Source organism: Balaenoptera acutorostrata, chromosome 3, assembly GCF_949987535.1.
Source record: "Balaenoptera acutorostrata chromosome 3, mBalAcu1.1, whole genome shotgun sequence".
Lineage (NCBI taxonomy): Eukaryota > Metazoa > Chordata > Mammalia > Artiodactyla > Balaenopteridae > Balaenoptera > Balaenoptera acutorostrata.
This window is the reverse complement of record NC_080066.1, coordinates 138,729,599-138,748,870: the sequence shown is the minus strand read 5'-3', so window position 1 is coordinate 138,748,870 and position 19,272 is coordinate 138,729,599.

The window sequence follows — 19,272 nt, the reverse complement described above, 5'->3', positions numbered from 1 at the left end:
GACCAGGAAGAGCTGATATTTCAGTTCCGGTTTGAAGCAGGAACAAAACCATGTCCTAGTTTAAAGGCAGCCAAGCAGGAAGAAATTGCTTCTTACTCAGAAGGAGGTCAGCCTTTTTAAGCTATTCAAGCCTTCAACTGATTGGATGAGGCCCACCCACATTAGAGAGCACAATTTTGTCACTCAGTCTACTGATTTATATGTTAATCTCATTAAAAACCACACTCACAGACACATCCAGAGTAATGTTTGACCAAATACTTGGGCACCTTCTGGCCCAGTCAAAATGACTCATAACATCAATCATCATAGATATTAATATATAAGTTGTTTTTCTTCTATTTCTACCTCACATTTTAATTAAAACAGTATATTGGTTTCTAAAAATATAAGTGTATAAGAAGGTTATGTTATTTATGAATTTCATTTTCAATAGTAAAGAGGTCGTTAAAAAATATTCATTACAAAGAGGAGTCACTGGCTATTACAGGGCTGAGCAAAACTAACCTAGGTGTGCTGCATTCTGTCGTGATGGCTTAATAGTTCTCCATATATGGACACACAATGATACATTGAATTAATGAACACTTGGGTTGTTTTTTTTTTACTATTACTAAAAATCTCATGGAGAACACCCTCATACATGTATCTTTGCACATTTTACAATATTTCTGTATAATAGATTCCTCAAGAAAGAATTCCTCGGAAGAGTATGCACATTTAAAATGTTGATAGACACTTTAGCAGTGGGTTTCAAGACAAGAACTCTTTCTTCAAGGGAAATTATATACTGTGGATGAAAACTGTTGCCTGCCATATTGGTAAACAAAGGATGTTGCAGCCATCAAGCCATCAGCCATTGTAGCCACCCCCAACTGTGCATCCTGAGGGGATTCAGGATGGAGAAAAGCAGGCTACTGGCCCTAGAGAGTTAAGGTGCATATCAAAGGAATGATTTCAGTGAGCCCAGACTCTTGCCTCCTCCTATGCATAGAAAAGCTCGCTAGAATCATTTACTTGAGATGTCTGGTTTTCTCTCATTAACAGTAATCTTTTGATGGTCCCACTACCTGGTTTTTGTTGTAAAACTCCTATATATACCAGTTCCTCCCTTACCTCTTCAGGGCAGTCCCTCAGAGCTGTCTGACAGGCTGTCTTCTGGGCTTAAGTCCTCAGTCTTGCCTGCCAGATAAAACATGATTCTCAACTTTTAGGTTCTGCATTTTTTTTTCAGTCGACAATACCAAAGACTATAAAACAGACATAAGTAGAGCTGCTTTTGAAAAAGGATAGAAATCCAGAAGCCCTGCCCATTCCTTTCTTGGCCAAGGCAATCCCTGGGCATCTCCACAGAGCTCCTCAGGCTTCAGGAGCATAGCTTGAAAACACTGGCCTGAGATGCAATTTATCCCTTTCTTGGTGGCTTAGGCTTTGTAAGGCTGGCCCTCCCTATGAGACTCCTTGATAGCTTCTCCTCACTCTCCCTGACATTAGGTTGTTATCATCAGGTTAAGTGTTGGCTCATTTATCAGCTGTATAAGGCCAACCAACTAGAATCCCCATGCTGCCTTCATTATTATTATTTACTTTTTTGAAATGTTTTAAATACATGTACTGAAAAGTCCATAAAAGGTAAACATGCAGCTTAATAAAACAGCATAATGCATATACCAACATAGCCATTACCCCAATAAAGAAATAAAATAGCACCCCAGACACAACCACCACACTCCTCACCAAAGCTAATCACCGTACTGGCATTTATAGTTATCATTCCCTTGTTTTTCTTTGTCCTTTTACTCTAGCATATACTGTATATGAGTAAATACACTATAGTTTCTTTTTCACCTGTTTGGGAACTTCATATCAAAGGAATAATATAGTATGTATTTTCTGTTCTTTGGTGCAATACTATTTTTGTGAAATCTGTACATGCTGGTGCATATGGCTGTAGTTTTTAAAAATTTTTATTCCTATGTTGCATTTAATTCTATGAATATACCACAATTTATTTATCCATTCCATTGTTGATGAGCGTTTGGTTGTTTTTCAGTTTAAGGCTATTATAAATAATGCTGCTAAGAACTTTCTTATACATATCTTCTGATTCCCATAGTCTTACATTTCCATTTCACATATTACTGGAGATAAAATTGCTGGGACATATGATATGAACCTGAGCTTTCCATTCTAGGTTGTTTTACTTATATAAACAAACAACTCTACTGCTTGGTTTTAAAAAGTATTTGTTCTGTAGATTACCCGATAACCATGTGTAATTGCAATCATCATTGTCTCAGATATCTTCCACAATATTTTATAAAATGTAAGATTGTATGGGGTTTCTTTTGGGGGTGATGAAAATATTTTAAAATTAAATAGTGGTTATGGTTGCACAACTCTAAATACACTAAACCCCTCTGAATTGTACACTTTGAAGGGATGGATTTTGTGGCATGGGGATTATACTTCAATTAGGTTGTTATAAATAAACAAGTTAAAAAAACCAAATGACAATAAAAATTCAGGATTGTCGCTGGCAGAAGCAGTGTAATGGGGGACTCTCTCCCTCCAACCATCCTACCAGGAATTATGTGTGAAGGGAGGGGACAGGCAAGGAGCAGGAGAATGGGATGGGGACGTAATGAAGGAGAGAGGACAGTATGAAAGTGGTGGGTTTAGATGGTAGCTTAGGAAATATTATGGTAGCCTGATGTATTATTTGATTATGGGAAATGAGGACAAGGAAATGGAATAGAGTTGATGGAGTACTTTAAGCAATGACTATGTTTAAATACACATGATTTTCTGATCTGCACGTATCAGCTCTCCACATGCCAAAAAGTGTTAATATGTTCATGGAATACATGAGGGAAAGTGAGTTGCAGGGATGGAACTCGGGGTCACAGGGCTAATATATAGAGATAACAATAATAGTAACATCCTAGCTAACACTAGTATTTCATATTTATTTTGTATTTATTATAAGGTTTCAAATCCTGGCTATACCACTTACTATCCGTGTAACATTGAGCAAGTTACTTAGCTTTTCTTGACCTTACTTTCTTCATCCAATAAGCTACCATTGTGCATTTCAGTTCCAGAAACGGTGTCACAGGAATTGCCTTTGTCTCCCCACTTTAAAGGAGGACGCACAGTGGCAGATATGCCAGTTAGAAGGCGTGCACACTTGCCCCGCTGCCCACACACACCCCTGACACAACCACATTAATGAGGTAAGACTGTTGGCACCAGATAGGAACATCCCGTGGGTCAAGAGAACACAGAAAACTGCCTTTCTGCTTGAAACTAGAGAAAAGGGAAAAATAATGTCTCAACAAATCATCCTGTCACACAAGCATCCTACTAACTGAAGAATTTTAAGCAGTATAACTACAGAAGCCCTTGCTCAAATTGTGTGGTATTCTGTGCCTCTTAAGTTATGGAGTGAGAAACAATTTTTTAAAATCTACAAATGATTCTTTGAAATAACATCTTTTTATTTACACATATGTATTTTTGGATAACGTGGGGAATAGCTCGCTTTGGATAACAAATACGTAACACAACTTATACATCCGTTTTGTTCATTGAGAAGGTTTGGGGACATGTAAAGAGCCCAGAAAATTCCAACAGGCTGTTGTTATCAAATGAATCAGTACGGCTTCTTCAGCAGTTGAATATCACTCTCTATAACACTTTTCTTCTATAAATGAAGGCCTTGTTTTATAACTGGCCTGGATGCTTCTGATTTTATTGGAACTATACTAAGAAGTTGGTTTGCTGTGAATTCCTTCCTTGTGGCTAAATGTGCATGAATTCAATACAGCATCTGAGCCGACACTAGGTCTCACACCACCCACGTCCCAGGTGGAATTAAATGTCCTCGAGTAGGCTGCTTTGAAATTCTAGTTTTTAAAGCACGCTTTTCAGAGCAGCAAAGCACAAATGACTGTGTGTATATTTACTGCACTTTATGCATCCTGTGTATAAAAGCTGTATTGAACATTTATGAGGGTTCTCCTCAGAAAAATTGCAGATCATAATAGAAAGTATGTTTTTGCATTTTTATCAAAACCTCAGACTCCAATAGACTGAGGACTTGATGGAGCCAAGAAATAAAAAGAGGGAGCTGCTTACCACAACATATAGTGTTCCTGGCATAAACAGATCTGTTTCACTCACTCAGGCCTTGAGGCACAGGAACAAAAGAACCTGAGCAGTTCCAGCACCCTTTGCCCACATCTGCCCATGCCCTGCCTTTTTTCTCCACAGAGAGCAAGGGAAGGGAAAAAGTGAGGCAGGCAGTGCCCATGAGTTCTGAAAAACAGGGTAAAGGGAGATGCTGGGAGCCCTTTTCATCTTTTCCCACGAAATATCTAGTACATTTGCCTTGACTTTCAAATTTTAAAATGGCCGTACATCGTTCAAACAGCAGAGGTCTAATGATAATGGCCTCCAAATGTTTGCATTAAGTAAGTTGATTTATTTCCAAGGTAATCTAGAAACAAACATTGGCTGTGTTCATTGTTTGAAAAGTGTTTAACTCTGCCTGATTTCCTCCCAACTGCCTACATGTAGCAGTCAGGGGCCAACGAGGAAACCACTTTACCATTTTTTAATAAACAGAAATCAATGCCGGGAATTGGGTACAAGGGTGACAGAAGAGCTGGAAGCCAAACAGGAGGTAGCATGGCAACCGGAGATGAACAATGGCAGAGAGAGCCAAAGGCTGTTGTGGGGTTTTCAGAGCCCAGAGCCAAGGTCACAGGACAGTAGCTGGCACCTCAATGGACCTGTCCAGGGGGTGGGGGGTGGGGGGATGAGCCACAGGGGATATGCAGCCATGCTGGAGAAACACCCAAAGCAGAGAGCAGTCCTGTGTGCTCCCTTCCTCCTGCAACCCCCAGCCTCTCACCAGTTCTCACGTTGCCCAAAGCCAGAAGCCAGCGGACACAGGAGGCTGGGAATCAGCCTGGAGGCAGGGGTCAGCCCCACTGCTATAGAGAGCAGAGCAAGGGAAGAGAAATGAATCTGAGGGCACACTGAGATCACATCTTCCTTGACCATTTCTCTGACTTCCCAAACTAGAGAAAAAATATATCTGAAATGAAATCTCTAGCTTATTGGACAATGGGAAAGACTAGGTGCTGAAGGCTGCAGCAACCGAAGAAGCTCCGCCTTACCCTGGCCTATGAGCTCAATACCACCCACCTATGGTAGCATCAGTCTCTACATTGCTTCCAGCCGAGGCTCTAGACAATGGGACCCACTGCACACTCATACAGGGGAACAGTTGCCTTTGTCTTGATTTTCTTGACATTGTTTCAGTATTTTCTCATACATATTCACACAGAAATGATTATGCAGCATTTTATGAGCTGTCACAAGGGAAAATGGCTGTGGCATGAGTCCACGGCTGACAGGGTGCTCTTGCCACCTGTCATCCAGAGCTTTGAAGTGCAGGGAGAAAAAAGGAGAGAAAATAAAATGTGAATGGGTGGTGAGTTACATCTCCTGACTTTTGGGGAAGTAACTAGAGTAGAGTCACCCTTGCCTTTCTTATTCTTTTCTTCTCTTTTTTAAGAAGAAATAAATATATCTAAGAGAAACATTCTGGCTATCTAAGGGTGGGGAACAAGAGCAGTTAGAAGAAAACAGCTGGAATGTATCCGCAAAAGGAATGGACAAAAACGCTCTTTCTGTGCCATCAGTGAATCGCTGCTGTGAGAAAGCCAAAATAGCAACTTCTTTACCGCCAAAACAATTCTCCCTGAGGCCAGTTCCCAGCTTCCCATGCATACCCAGGACACTTCCCAGCTGTTTGGCAGTGCTGAGTGCTTCTTGACTGACCAGAGCCTCAGATCACAATGGAAGCTGCCATGTCTAAGGGACCTTCACATCACATGCAATGGAGGGGCACAGGGGGTCTGGACAAGTCCCATGGAGACAGGACACTACACGGGTCAGTGTGAATAAAGAGAGGAAACTATTGTCTTTAATATAAGTGCCATTACTGGCATCTATTGAGCACTTTGTATATGTCAGGCTCTCTGTTACCCTGCTGAATCTTCGCAAGAACCCTCTGTGGTCACCATTCTGATTTTCCCCATTTCACAGATGAGGATCCTGAGGCTTGGAGGTTGGGTTATTTGTCCAGTGTCACACAGCTAGTAAATGGAGATTTGAGACTCAAATCTAGGTCTGTCTCTCTCCTCAGACCCGAAGCTCTTCATCACCATGCTATTCTGTATATCAACTCTAACGGAAACTCCGTGGACAGTTTGTATGTTCAGTGCAAACAGGCACTGACCTCTTCACCCATGATTTATGGAAGAGATAGTAAAACAGAATTGTTACTTGTTTGTTCTCTCTGTGTAGTTTCTGAATGCAAATAGTCAGTGAATTCTTGCTATCTATTTAGTCTAAATGACTGAGTCTTATGATATCTGCTGGTGTTCTAGAAGCTTGTATGTTCCAAATCTCTCCAGCTACCCAAACCCTAGAGAAGAAATGCTCTATTCCCGCAACTTTTCTTCCCACACCTTCTCAGCTGAAATCACCAAAGACTGGAATCTTTAGGCTCAGATCCTGGCCAGTTCTGGAGTGACTCCTAATTTCATCTTTAGGGAGAGTCACATATTGTAACAGCGTTTTGCCCTGGATCCATCATACCTGTGATGAGTACTATTCATTCGGGTGCCCACCCAGCCCTCCTCTTTTCCAGCCCATATACGTAGACTTTGCTTTCATCTCTGTTGCATTGCTGGAGTCCAGCTAGCTCATCCCTACTGTGTAGACCCTTCTCCCTGGAAGTTGAACCTGTCCCTTGGATTCTTACAACATTTATAGAAGTAAAACAGCATGGGATGACAAACACATCGCACATATACTGCCCATTTCCTTTCCTGCACCCACAGAGTTAGGGTGATCATTTGTTACCTAAACCAGGACCCTTTGGGAGTGAAAAGGAGGACTAAATTACATGAAGACAACAGGTATGAGCCCGGGCAGTCCCATAGGAGCATTGCTCATTGATCCTATGCTTCTCACCAGTGATCCCGGCAGCCCCTCAAAGATGAAAACTAATTGGCACTTTAGGACACTTACTTCTCATGTTTATGTGCATGCTACTTATTTCATTTTTTTCTGCATAAAGTGTAGTGTTTACTCTGCAAATTTCCAGGCAAGGAGCAATTTACTCTTTAAAGAAAAGGAAGCCATTATCTCTGCTCACCAACAGATTATAATCTAGTTTTGAAGAAAAGACATCATAAAATAAATAAACAAATGTATAAAATGTATAAATGTGTAAAATAAATGCACTTTATGAATGCAAGTATTCTGTCCCATAAATGAATTTCCCAGGGTGAGTGAGAAGACCAGGTAGCAATTTGCAAAGCAACTTAGGCTGGAATGTAAACATTCCGTTGTCTCACTAGGAGTTGACATAGAATATAGCCCAGATTTTAGATTCAAAAAGTCCTGGATTCGGGACTTCCCTGGTGGCGCAGTGGTTAAGAATCCACCTGCCAATGCAGGGAACACGGGTTCGATCCCTGCTCTGGGAAGATCCTACATGCCGTGGAGCAACTAAGCCCGTGAACCACAACTACTGAAACCCGCGTACCTAGAGCCCGTGCTCCGCAACAAGAGAAGCCACTGCAATGAGAAGCCCGCACGCCACAACGAAGACCAAACGCAGCCAAAAATAAATAAATTAAAATTTTTTTAAAGTCCTGGATTTGAGTCCTGAAACTGCATTTTCTAGCTGTGTGAAAATAGTGGAGAATAGAAAATAAGTGGAGGGAGGGATAGTCTTATAGGACTGAGCCCTTAACCTGTGGAATATGGTGCTCTCTCTGCTCCAGGCTCTCCACAGGTGGAGAGTAGTAGAACTGAGCTGAATTGCAGGACACCCAGCTGTGTCAGAGGATTGCTTGATGGTGTGGGGAAACCAACCCCCAAGCCCCCCCAGCCCCGTACACACTGGAATTTGGGTGGCCAAATCATTGGCAGTTGAACCTCACCAAGTGCCCCAATCAGGAGAATGGGAATTTGACAGGACTGTTTCCTAGAAAGAGATTCTAGGTGGCCCTTAAAGGACAAAGGTGGATTTTAAAGGGCAGAACAAAGTCCTCAGGGGAGGACTAAATTTCTCCAGATACTTTGCAACACATAACTCTATATAAAGCAGGTATTCTGTGAAAAGTAACTAGTTTAGCAAGATTCCTCTAAGCGTCACATTAGTACCTGGAGGCCAGTTTAATGTGAATTAAATTGCAATGAATATTTTCAAGCCAGACAAACCATCTGCAAGATTATTGAGGACCCACAGAGTGCCATAATGACCCAGAAGCAGAGGCCCAGAGGTACTGGTAAGGAGCTTGTGTAGAGCTGGTCTCTCGGGAAGATTCAGATGCAGGGTTAAAATTTTATGAAGAATTATGATTCTCAGTGATGAATCAAGAAAGCTAAAGCAAAAGTACTCAGCCAAAAATGAAAAAGGGTCTTAAAGACTTGACAACAGTGGCAATTCTGCCTGCCAATGCTGTGGAATAATTTATGAACCACACAGCAATTGAGTGGTTTAACAACAATTACCAGATAATGAAATGCATACTTGGAAATGTTACTATTTCTGCAATAATATAATGATATCAAATTAACAAATTCTACTTTACTCCTATTTCTGAGGGTTTGAGGAGACAATTAAATATGCATAGGTATAACCCCTACTTGTTGAAGATCCCAATGATCCATAAAGACTTTATGAGTAAGAATCTTCTATATTTGGAAAAATGTAGACTCTACGTGACTCAAGGATGGATTGGTCTGGTTTTTATATTTACCTAGTGTGGTAGGAAGAATAATGGCCCCCCAAAGATGTCCAGGTCCAAATCCCCAGGACCTGTAAATATGTTACCTTACATGGCTAAAGGGACGTTGCAGACTTAATTAAAGACCTTGTGATGGGGAGATTATCTTGGATTATCTCAGTGGGCCCAATGTAATCACAAGAGTCCTTTATAAGAGAGTCAGAGTCAGAGAAGGAGATGTGATGGCAACAGAAGCAGAGGTTGGAGTGATTTGAATAAGGGACCAAGAGCCAAGGAATGCAGATGGTTTTAGAAGTTGGAAAAAGGGAAGGAAATGGATTTTCCCCTAGAGTCTCAAGTAGGAACTCAATTCTGCCAACTTCTTGATTTCATCCCAGTGAAACCCATTTTGGACTTTTGACCTCTAGAATTTACTAAAATAAATGTTTTAAGACACTAAAGCTGTGGTAATTTGTTACAGCAGCAATAGAAAACTAAGACACCTAATATCTTTCATTATTCTTTTCTTCATTTCTTTGCCTCATAAATTCAGAACCCAATAAGCCAAGTCCAATACTGAAGGAAAACTCAACAAAGCCAATTTAATGAAGAATGAGAAAGGTATCACATATGTCCAAATAAAAGCAAGAGAAATATGGGATAATACTGTAAGCTTTATGCCATATTAGCCTAGAACCATCTTTTGTTAGTTGGTAATTCAATTTATTTAAATATTTTCAATGTCTCTTACAGATTATATTAAATCTACCACAGCCCCCTAGCAAGGCTCTTTTCACAGAAATCTCTTTCACATATTTCATGGAAATCTGAATATTTTAAAGGCAATAAATTTTAAATGTTAGGTTTTCAAAAACTTATATTTAGATGTTGTGATAGATCCTTTTGGGGATTCTCCTCTAATTTCCCTGATAATTTCCACCTCTTTGGGAATTGCCCCTGATCCACAGGGCCTAAATTTAATCCTCCCTTCTAGCCAATGTGAATTGGAACAAGGAGGGGCCAAGAGGAACTCCTGGCCCAAGCTAGGCCAATTATTTCCCCTGGGAATCTAGAATTTGAACTATGAGAGTCAGAATCTGGGAATTGGAAAAAGAGTTACTTTAATGTCAAAAATTTAGAGAGAATGTCTGAGTTCCACAGCTGAATGTTAAGCCTCCCTAGGCCTTGTTGTTAAACTCGTCCTTGGATTCCGTAAGATACACGTAGAAAAACGATTTGTGTAAATAGCAGCAATTCTCACCCCTCTCTGGACCCACCCTCTTCCCAGTGTGATTTGTAGTTCCTCCAGTGATGGAATATGTTTCCCTATCCTTTGAATCTGGGATGACCGTCTGACCTGCACTGAACAATGGGATGTGGTCAAAATGATGTACAAGTTTCCACGCTTCTTCTGTCTGTCTGTCTCTCTCTCTGTCTCTCTTTCCTCTTCTCTGCTTCCTACGAGAACAAGTTCAACAAGTTCAGTGTAGCTTTTAGGATAATCAGAGACATGTTACCCACTCACTGCCTTAGTCCCAGTGAAGAACCAGTCAATCACCAGACATGTGAGTGAGGCATTGAGGCTATTCCGATCCTGTCAGCCCCTATTTGACCTGGCAGCCGATCACAAATTTCTGAGCAAACCTAGCCAAGATCAGCCAAGCCTGGCCCAGATCAGTAGACACATCCATCCGACTCCTAGGTGCACAAGCAATAATACTTTCATGTTTTAAGTCAGAGTTTAGAGTAATTTTTCATGAAGTAATGTCTAACTGATATATCCTAATTTGTTTTGGTTTGGTTTGGTTTTTTTGCCTGTTCTTTTATTTATTTTAAGAAATATTCATTGAGTATCTAATAAATACCAGATAAGTCCTTATGCTAAGAGTATGAGATTACTGTGCTATTACTGTAAAACCAAGTCCCCACTCTCATTAAGCTAGCACTCTAGTGAGCATTGCGCGGGAGGTGAGGAGATGGACAATAAACAAGTCAGAGAGTAAAACTACAGCACGGTAAATGGAAAAGAATAAAACAGGATTAGGAAAACAGGGAGTGTGGTATAAGGAGAAGAAACTGGTATCTTATAAAGAATGCAGAGGGAAGGCATCACTCCAAGATGACATTTGAGCAGAGACCTGGGTGTAGTGAGTAAGTAAGCCATGCAAATATCTGGAAAAAAAAAAGCACCCCAGGTAGAGGGAACAGCAGATGCAAAGGCCCTGAGGAGGAGAGAGAAACAGGAGATTTGTGTTTCTGGAGCAGTGAGGTGAGGGAGAGAGGAGCCAGAGGAGAGGTCGGGGTGGTGGCCAAGGGTGAGGCCTTGGGAAGCTTGAGTGTAATGATGGGGACTTCGGCTTTTACTCTGAGCAAGATAGGAAACAATAAAGAGCTCTGATCCCAGTAGTTAAGTGAAAGGAATGACATTTTAGAATGTTCACTATATATATATGTTGACTATAGTGTGAATCAACTCTAGAGGGCTAAGTAGGGAGCCAGCTGCCTGATAACTAGAGGGACAGGCAATGGAAATGGGGGGAAAGGGGAGGATTTAGAGAAATCAGGACTTCGGTTTTGGACATGCTAAGTTCAATCGTGTTTTTCAATAGCCGTAAGGATAACATCAAGTAGACAGTTGGCTGTGTGAATATGCAGCTGCAGTCAGAGACATGAATTTAGGAGTCACTTGAGTATAGTTGGGCTTGAAAGACTGTGAGCCTGAGAGAAATCCTTCCGGGAGCACAGATAGAAAGGAGAAGCAGCCCTGGGGCTCCCCAGTGATTATATCCAGGGAGATAGGAACAACCAGCAAAAGCTGAGAAGGGAGGCCAGCCAGGTACAAAGAGAACCAAGTGGGGTTTCTGCCAATAAGTTCCTTTCTTTTCTCTTCAACCTATAGCTTAAGCTGGCTTCTGTTTTTTAGGTAATGGGATAATATATGGAGATTTTAAATGGAGGTTTTCCTTTCTGAAAATTATCTCTGTTGTCCCTCATCTCTCCATGCACTGGATACATGGCATTCGGGGCTGCATGGGGAGGGCAGAAACAGGGAAAAAGGCTTCCACTGACTTGCTGATTTTTTTTTTTTTAAGTCATGGCAGGCATAAAACCAAAGCATTTTTTATTTGTGAAAGCTAAGAGTATGAGAGAGAAGTGGTTTTGTTTTGATTTCTAAAAGGGCTGAGTGGAAGAGTGAGCCAGAGCCTGGGGTAGAGCACAGAGCCATGCAGGATAGGGATGAACTGCAGTTTCTTGCCCCACAGGAGGGAGATCAGATCACTTCCTGGGCAGCAGGGAAGCTGGAGAGAGAAATCAGGAGCGTCTAGATGTTTGTGAGAAGCCTTTCCGGCCTGCTGTTCGACTGCATCTCTACATGCACCCCCTCAACCAGGGTGGAAAGCCCTGCTGGGCGCAGGGCAGACCAAGACCCCAAGCAGGTTTGAACATCCTCTGCTAAAGGGCTTTGCTCCCCACTTCCCATCCTGAGTGCTAAGGGGACTAACTCACAATGCATCTCACACTAATTCAGGAGAGTGACAGCCGAGTGGTTCTGAATATTTAGGCAGAGAGAGCCTGGGCCAGTAGACACCTCCCATGGTCCCCTCTGAATTCTGCAAAGCCAGCACAAGGCACAGATAAGATTCAAATATTTTCTCATGCCCCAAGAGGGGATGTAGAAGGCGGCTGCAAGTTGAATGCCTGCAGTCCTTCCAAGGAGCCGCCAAGGCCATGGGCAAGGTCCCCAAGGTCTGCGGTGGAAAGCTCAAAAGCCTGAGCCAGATGGAAGCCTCAGCTGAGGCTCAGAGAAGCAGCAGTGGCAGTGAGAACCACAGGAGGCCACTGTGCATTGACCCTGTGGGTTACAGAGAAAGTCAGTTATAGCTGAGCTGTGGCGATAAATTTTAAAGCGGTTACACTTAGAGTGGAAATATCTCTGCTTAATCTAGACATCAGACTTATAGTTGAACATGCTGCATTGCTTAGGCCACAATTCTGTAAATTCTATTGGAAATATTTTGGTGGCAGTTTTGTCACTAGTAATATGGGCAGTCCCCAACTGGCGGTTTGAAATTTACTCTACCGTATAAATGGTGTTATAGATAGTGGTTAGTTTCACATATGAGCTCACTAAGGGTAGGTAATCCATAATATAATTGAGTTATGACAGTCTAGTTGGTGGCAGAGTAGTACAGTGAAAAGAGTGTTTTAAATCCCTAGACCACCTACTCACAGTGGATCCTTAACTACATACTTAGCTTTTCTGGGTCTCAGTTTCCTTATATGTAAAATGAGGATAACGATATCTTTCCTTGTAGGTTTGTTGTAAGAATTGGTAACAATTTCCACAAGACACCCAAATCTTCAGTGTAACTGATCTTGGCTAGGCGTTAGAAAAAAACAATCTGATTAAACAAATCTACTCTAAGCTATGGATGGTTCATGTTCCCTTAATTCTCACAGAAATATTTGTACTTTGAAGTGAGAAAGATTTCTAATCTAATTAAATATCTAAATAAAGGGATTTTCAGTCATTCTTTTGATAACAAAATCAACTGAAATTTCCAGTACCATAAGGGAAAATGTTTGAAATGGGGTGATTATCCTTTAAGCAAGGTGGATCTGCCTGTCCAAGCCAGCTGAGTGTCCTCTCTCTTAGGATTAGTTTGGGCTGCATATACTAGAAAATCCCTAAAATGCTTAAACGAGATAGACCTTAATTTGTCTTATACATATAAAAGGAATCTGGAAGTTAGCAATCCAGGACTAGTATAGTTACTTCACAAAATCATCAAAGTCCACAATTCATTTGTCATCCTTGAGAGTGGTTCTTGTCCTCATGGCCCAAGATAACTGATATAGCACCAGCCATCACATCTACATTCTGGGAAGCATGATGAAAGACAGGGCAAAAACAAAAAACAAAAAACAAAAACCTCACAAAACCCAAAACAAAAACAAAAACTTCCTGGAAGCACCACATAATAATTTCACTCACATTTATTAGCTAAAATATAGTCACATGACCATATCTAGCTGAGGAAGGCTGAGACACATCCTTTAACTGAGTCTTGCCTCCCAAATAAATTTAGGGCTCTATTACTAAGAATGAAAGGAAGAACAGATGTTAAAAATAAGCAACCAGCAGTCTTTGCCACAGCACTAATGAGCCGGTTACTAAGCACTTGCCTCTCAGTGGCAATTTCTCCCTTTTACACTCTGCTTTGTGATGCTGGAGATGGGACTTTGCAAACTATATGCTGCTTTGCCAGGGGATTCTGGAGGGAGACTAGAAAAACTGAGGAGGAAGGATGCTGCTCCTGTTCATGTTACTCAGCTTTGCTTCTCCCCCCGGCGCTGGCAGTTCTTTCCAGGAGCAGCCGTTGATCCCAGTTTGCAGCTTTTTTCAGCACTCATAGACCAGCCTCACTTCTCCTCACTTCAGACGTACCAACACCAGGCCAGCTGTCATCCCTGCTGTGGACTGAACTGTATGCCTTCAAAAATCATAGGTTGGGCTTCCCTGGTGGCGCAGTGGTTGAGAATCTGCCTGCCAATGCAGGGGACACGGGTTCGACCCCTGGTCTGGGAAGATCCCACATGCCACGGAGCACCTGGGCCCGTGAGCCACAACTACTGAGCCTGCGCGTCTGGAGCCTGTGCTCCGCAACAAGAGAAGCCGCGATAGTGAGAGGCCCGCGCACCGCGATGAAGAGTGGCCCATGCTTGCCGCAACTAGAGAAAGCCCTGGCACAGAAACGAAGACCCAACACAGCCAAAAAAAAAAAAAAAAAAAATCATAGGTTGATGTCATAACCCCTAATGTGACTGTATTTGGACTTTGGGTTTTTAGGAGATAATTAAGGTTAAATGCGGTCATAAAGGTGGGGCCTTAATTTGAATCTCTCTCTCTCTCTCCAGTAGCACCCACCCCAGAAAAGGCCATGTGAGCACACGGCAAGAAGGTGGCTATCTGCAAGCCAGGAAGAGAGCTCTCATCAGAAACCGACCACGCTGTCCCCTTGATCTTGAACTCCTGCCTGCCGAACATCATGTTCAAGTCACTGGTATTTTTTCATGACAGCCTGAGCGGACTAACGCAACTCCCTCCTCAGAGGTCTGAGTTTTCAATCCCACAGGGCCCCTTCTCCCACCCCTTCCTTTAGCTCCTCCAGACTCAGGAGCAGTAGCTGTTTTCACCAGTTGCAAAGTTTTGATAATTTATGTTCTAGTTTTACCTTTTCAGTTCCTCAATATCTAGTCAATTCTTCATACTACGGTTTTTTGTTTGGTTGGTTGGTTTTGGCTTTTTTGTTTTGTTTCTGTTAAATAAGTGGTGGTGGTTTCTGACTGTTGACTAGACCTTGACTGGTACAATACACACAGCTCTGGGATACTCCCAGTTGTGGCTACAGACACTTTAACAGAAGTGTCCATTGGTAGCACATTTCCTACCTTTCCTCTACCCCCAACCACTCTACCAAACTCTACCTGCCTCTTCATACTTCCGCTCATTCTTGGTCTCCATTTTCACCTCCCAATGGTCCTGTATCTAGATTCTTCCTCCCTCTTCACCCAGCTGTATGATGTACCTGGGTTTTTGTTCCCTTCTCCATAGAACACAAATTCTCACAGCCTTGCCTTAGAATTGGGCTGCACTGCTTTCCTAAATCTGGGCCCAGCATTCCATGGTTTTCTGGATGGGATAAGGACCATAATCTAAAACCAACTCCCTTAATCAAGCTATTATTTTTTCAAAGTTTTAGAACTTTCACTTTTATAGCCTACAAGTTCTCGAAATAGTTCCAGTTTGTTCTCCTGATGGCAGCCAAGGGAATTCCACAGAGTAGGTGGGGCACTTATGTGAGAAGAATAATTACTTTTTTAGTTAGGCAGGCATTTTAGGTTGGGGGCAACCTGAAAAAACTTTGTACTTAGCTGTGCATTTAAAGAATAAATAAATTTCCAAGCAGTACCTCATCTTCACACATTTTCAGGTTGCTTTTGCATACTCAAGATTTGTTCATCCTTTTAATGCTATATTTGAGTTGTTTATGTGTTTTCATTTATTGGATGCACTGGAACAATAAAAACTTTTTGGAGAGTTTATCTTTCCTTTCACAGCAGTATTCTTCTTTCTATTATCTCTGTTTCTCTCCTTAAGCTATCTAGTTTAGTTTAATAGACTTTCCTTTACCTATCACCATAAATCCCACAATCACTGAAAAATGCTAGGGAACAAATATGAAGCACTCTCTTAAAGTGCCCCCTTATCAAGTTATCTTGTAGAAGATAATAACATTTTTAGGCCCTATTCATGTCAAGAATCTTGTTTGCCTGAAGAATACTTCTTGTAAACATGTTTTTATAGCCTTAGGCATGGGTGAGGAGGGAGGCTGGAGAACCATTCACTGATATAAATTCCCTTGCTTTCTCTGTGACTGAAGAAAATGAAAATCCTCACCTATGTTCTCACATGAAAAGCTAAGTTGCAATAAGCAGACATTTTCAAAATACCTAGGAAGCCTCAGGACAAATAATGATCACATTGATTCAACACAGTGATCACTGCAGCCTCTGCCAGTTTCTGTGTTTCCATGCTCCTCGGGAAACCTGGCATTTACACCCATGGGGGCAGTACTTTTTTAAACCAAAGAACAAATCATACTATCAAATCAGTATAAATTTCCTCATATACACATCTGAGGACAATAGGGAAATAACAATAGACAGGCTGTCCCAGGAAATTGTAGTATGGCTGCCCTATCAACACCAGATGTGCAGAACATACCAGCCAAACCAACAGAGAATTTGTGGAAGCTTTGTCCTGTTTTAAATGCACAAGTGTTGGCACACTTCTTCTGTAAGGGGCTAGAGAGCAAATATCTTAGCCTTTGAGGGCCACATGGTCTCTCTTTCAACTACTGAACTCAGTTGTACCATAAAACCAGTCATAGACAGTGTATAAATGAACCAGCCTGACTGTGGCTGATACCGCCTTTTTTTTTTTTTTTTTTTTTACAAAAGAGGCAGAGGGCCGTTTTGGCCCATGGATCATAGTTTGCCAACCCCTGTTCTAGGGTGTCCGGCAATACTATTTTCTATAAAAAGAAACACATCACCAAAAAACTCTACTTTCCTAGTAGTCCACATAATAACCTACACATTATACCTGTAAAAACATATGCAAAAATGTTGTCCTTTTTCTTTCAGCTTCCTGAAGTGAGGCAATGAATTTTTACTCCCATAAAGAAAAGGCATTTAGTGCCATTCTGTCATTTCCTGTTTGCTAGGGTTGTATATCAAGGCAAGACATTGTAATTATCAGGATCATTTATGAGCAAGGCCTGGGTTCTAACTTAACCTCTTCCAAAAGGATAAGTGTAAGTACATTCCAGGCCATTACAAACCAAATAACCCAGCTAGGACAGGTGAAGGCTAATGCCTTTAATGGTACTCTGGAAAATCAATCAGCCAAGACAAACAGAGAAGGCTGTCAATGATATGTTGACTAACTGGTGGGTGGTGTATTAGAAAGAAAGGAAGTGGGTGAGGGGAATATGGAATGATATATATATGGGGAATGTGGGTGAGAGCAATAGAGGATGAAATTCCTTCCAGACCCTTGAGGCAAATGTTCAAGTTCAGGGTTGAGGTTAATGGGGTTCATGGAAAAGAGGCTTCATCTACTAGAGTCTAATGATCCAGTTCTTATGGGATTCTTCTTCTTCTTCTTCTTCTTTTTTTTTTTTTTGATAAATCAACAAAGTTTTAAAAACCCAACCTTAAAAGAATTGTGCTTGAAGTCCTCAGAGTGGGGAAAAAAATATTAATAGCTAATATCTGAGTGTTTACTGTGTTCCAGGTTTATATATTACCATATGTATTTATTATTATTATACCCAATTTATAGGGGAGGAAACAGGCTCAAAATGGTTCAGCAACTGCCCAAAGACACATAAATATTAAGAGGCAGGGTCAGGGTTTGTTAGTGGGTCTGACTTGGAAGCCCACATTCTCAATTTTTACATTATACTAAGCTATTTTCTCTCCCCACTTCTTGTTGATAGTTAAATCTTCAGGTCATAAAGGATTTTGAAAGTAATTTTTGAATAGATGGTAACTCTCATGTTTCAAAGACACCCAAGATCAAATTTTCCTCCCACTGAGTGGCTTGAAGTTCTCTTACTGAAAAGATGATGTATTAAATTTGGAAATTTTTACCCTGTGTCAGAAAAAGAAAAGATAAGAAAGAAATGGTAAGAGAAAGAGTTTAGTAAGTTCAATATTTAGTTAATTTTTATTAAAATTTTATTTAATTAATATGTTTCTGTGAAGGTTTGGACAAAATATTTTAGGGCCAGCACATTGATGAAATTAAAATAGAAAATGCCAGTTTACATAAGGTGCATGATGTTGGAGAGGAAATTTCACTCAGTCAGATGCAAATAATGAACAATCTAAAAAGTAAATATGTGTGTGTGTGTATATATATGTATTTACGAATTTTTAAAGAGCATTCCCATCATTATACCCAGCTAGTCTCTTGAAGGAGCATTCATCTTCTTAATCAGGCATTATTCCTTCCTTTCTGCTACCTAATGCACCTTGCAAATTTAAGAAATTCTGCCATTAATATGGAGGTTGTATCACCTCATTCTTTGAGGTGGTTTTCATCTCTGACAGATATATCCTGCTTCTTCCTTTTTATCATAGAATTTGACATATTTATGTAACACTAAACCTGAAGTCCACTATTTTTTTCCCTAATTTGGTCTTTATTACTTTATCCTGTGGGTTTGGTCAGTGGACGCTCCCCTTTTCTTTCTGCCCTCCCTCCCTCTCACTACGACATTACAAAGCTTGAGAGCAGGGAGAGGAGAGCCTCAGGAAGATGGTTTCTTACATACTAGTTACAACGTAGGCTTTGTTCTTTCTTTCTTTCTTTATTTAAATACTTTTTTTGGCTGAAGAAAGTCAAGTAAAGGAAGTCTGAGGAAAAACATCTCCCTCTGGGACCTCAGCCTCAGCTGTTTCTCCTTGTTTTAATGAAATCATTTTTGATTCTGAATTTTGTGCCTCCAGAAAACCTTCCAGAACCAAGCTGATTTTGAAATGTTAGGCATATTCCAGGACCCAAGACCCCAAGGAGTTAAACCGTCCGCCGATTATTCAGACCACCCGCCTGTAGTAGATGCATGGTCTGTCCAAACTCCACCAAAATGCAAAAGCCCGCCTCTGACTATCTCTCCAAATAGTGCCCAGGAGGTTTGTTCCTCTTTAGAACTGCTGAGTTAGACAGGAATTTTATTCCTCTGGCCCAGTGTCCCTTGCAGGTGGAGGGAAAGGGAAATTAAGACACAAATTCCACTGCTAGTGAATAAATGTTGGACCTAGGAGACCAGTTTATCTAAAACTGGGGAAGGAAATTTTAGGCTTCACATACTTATGCATT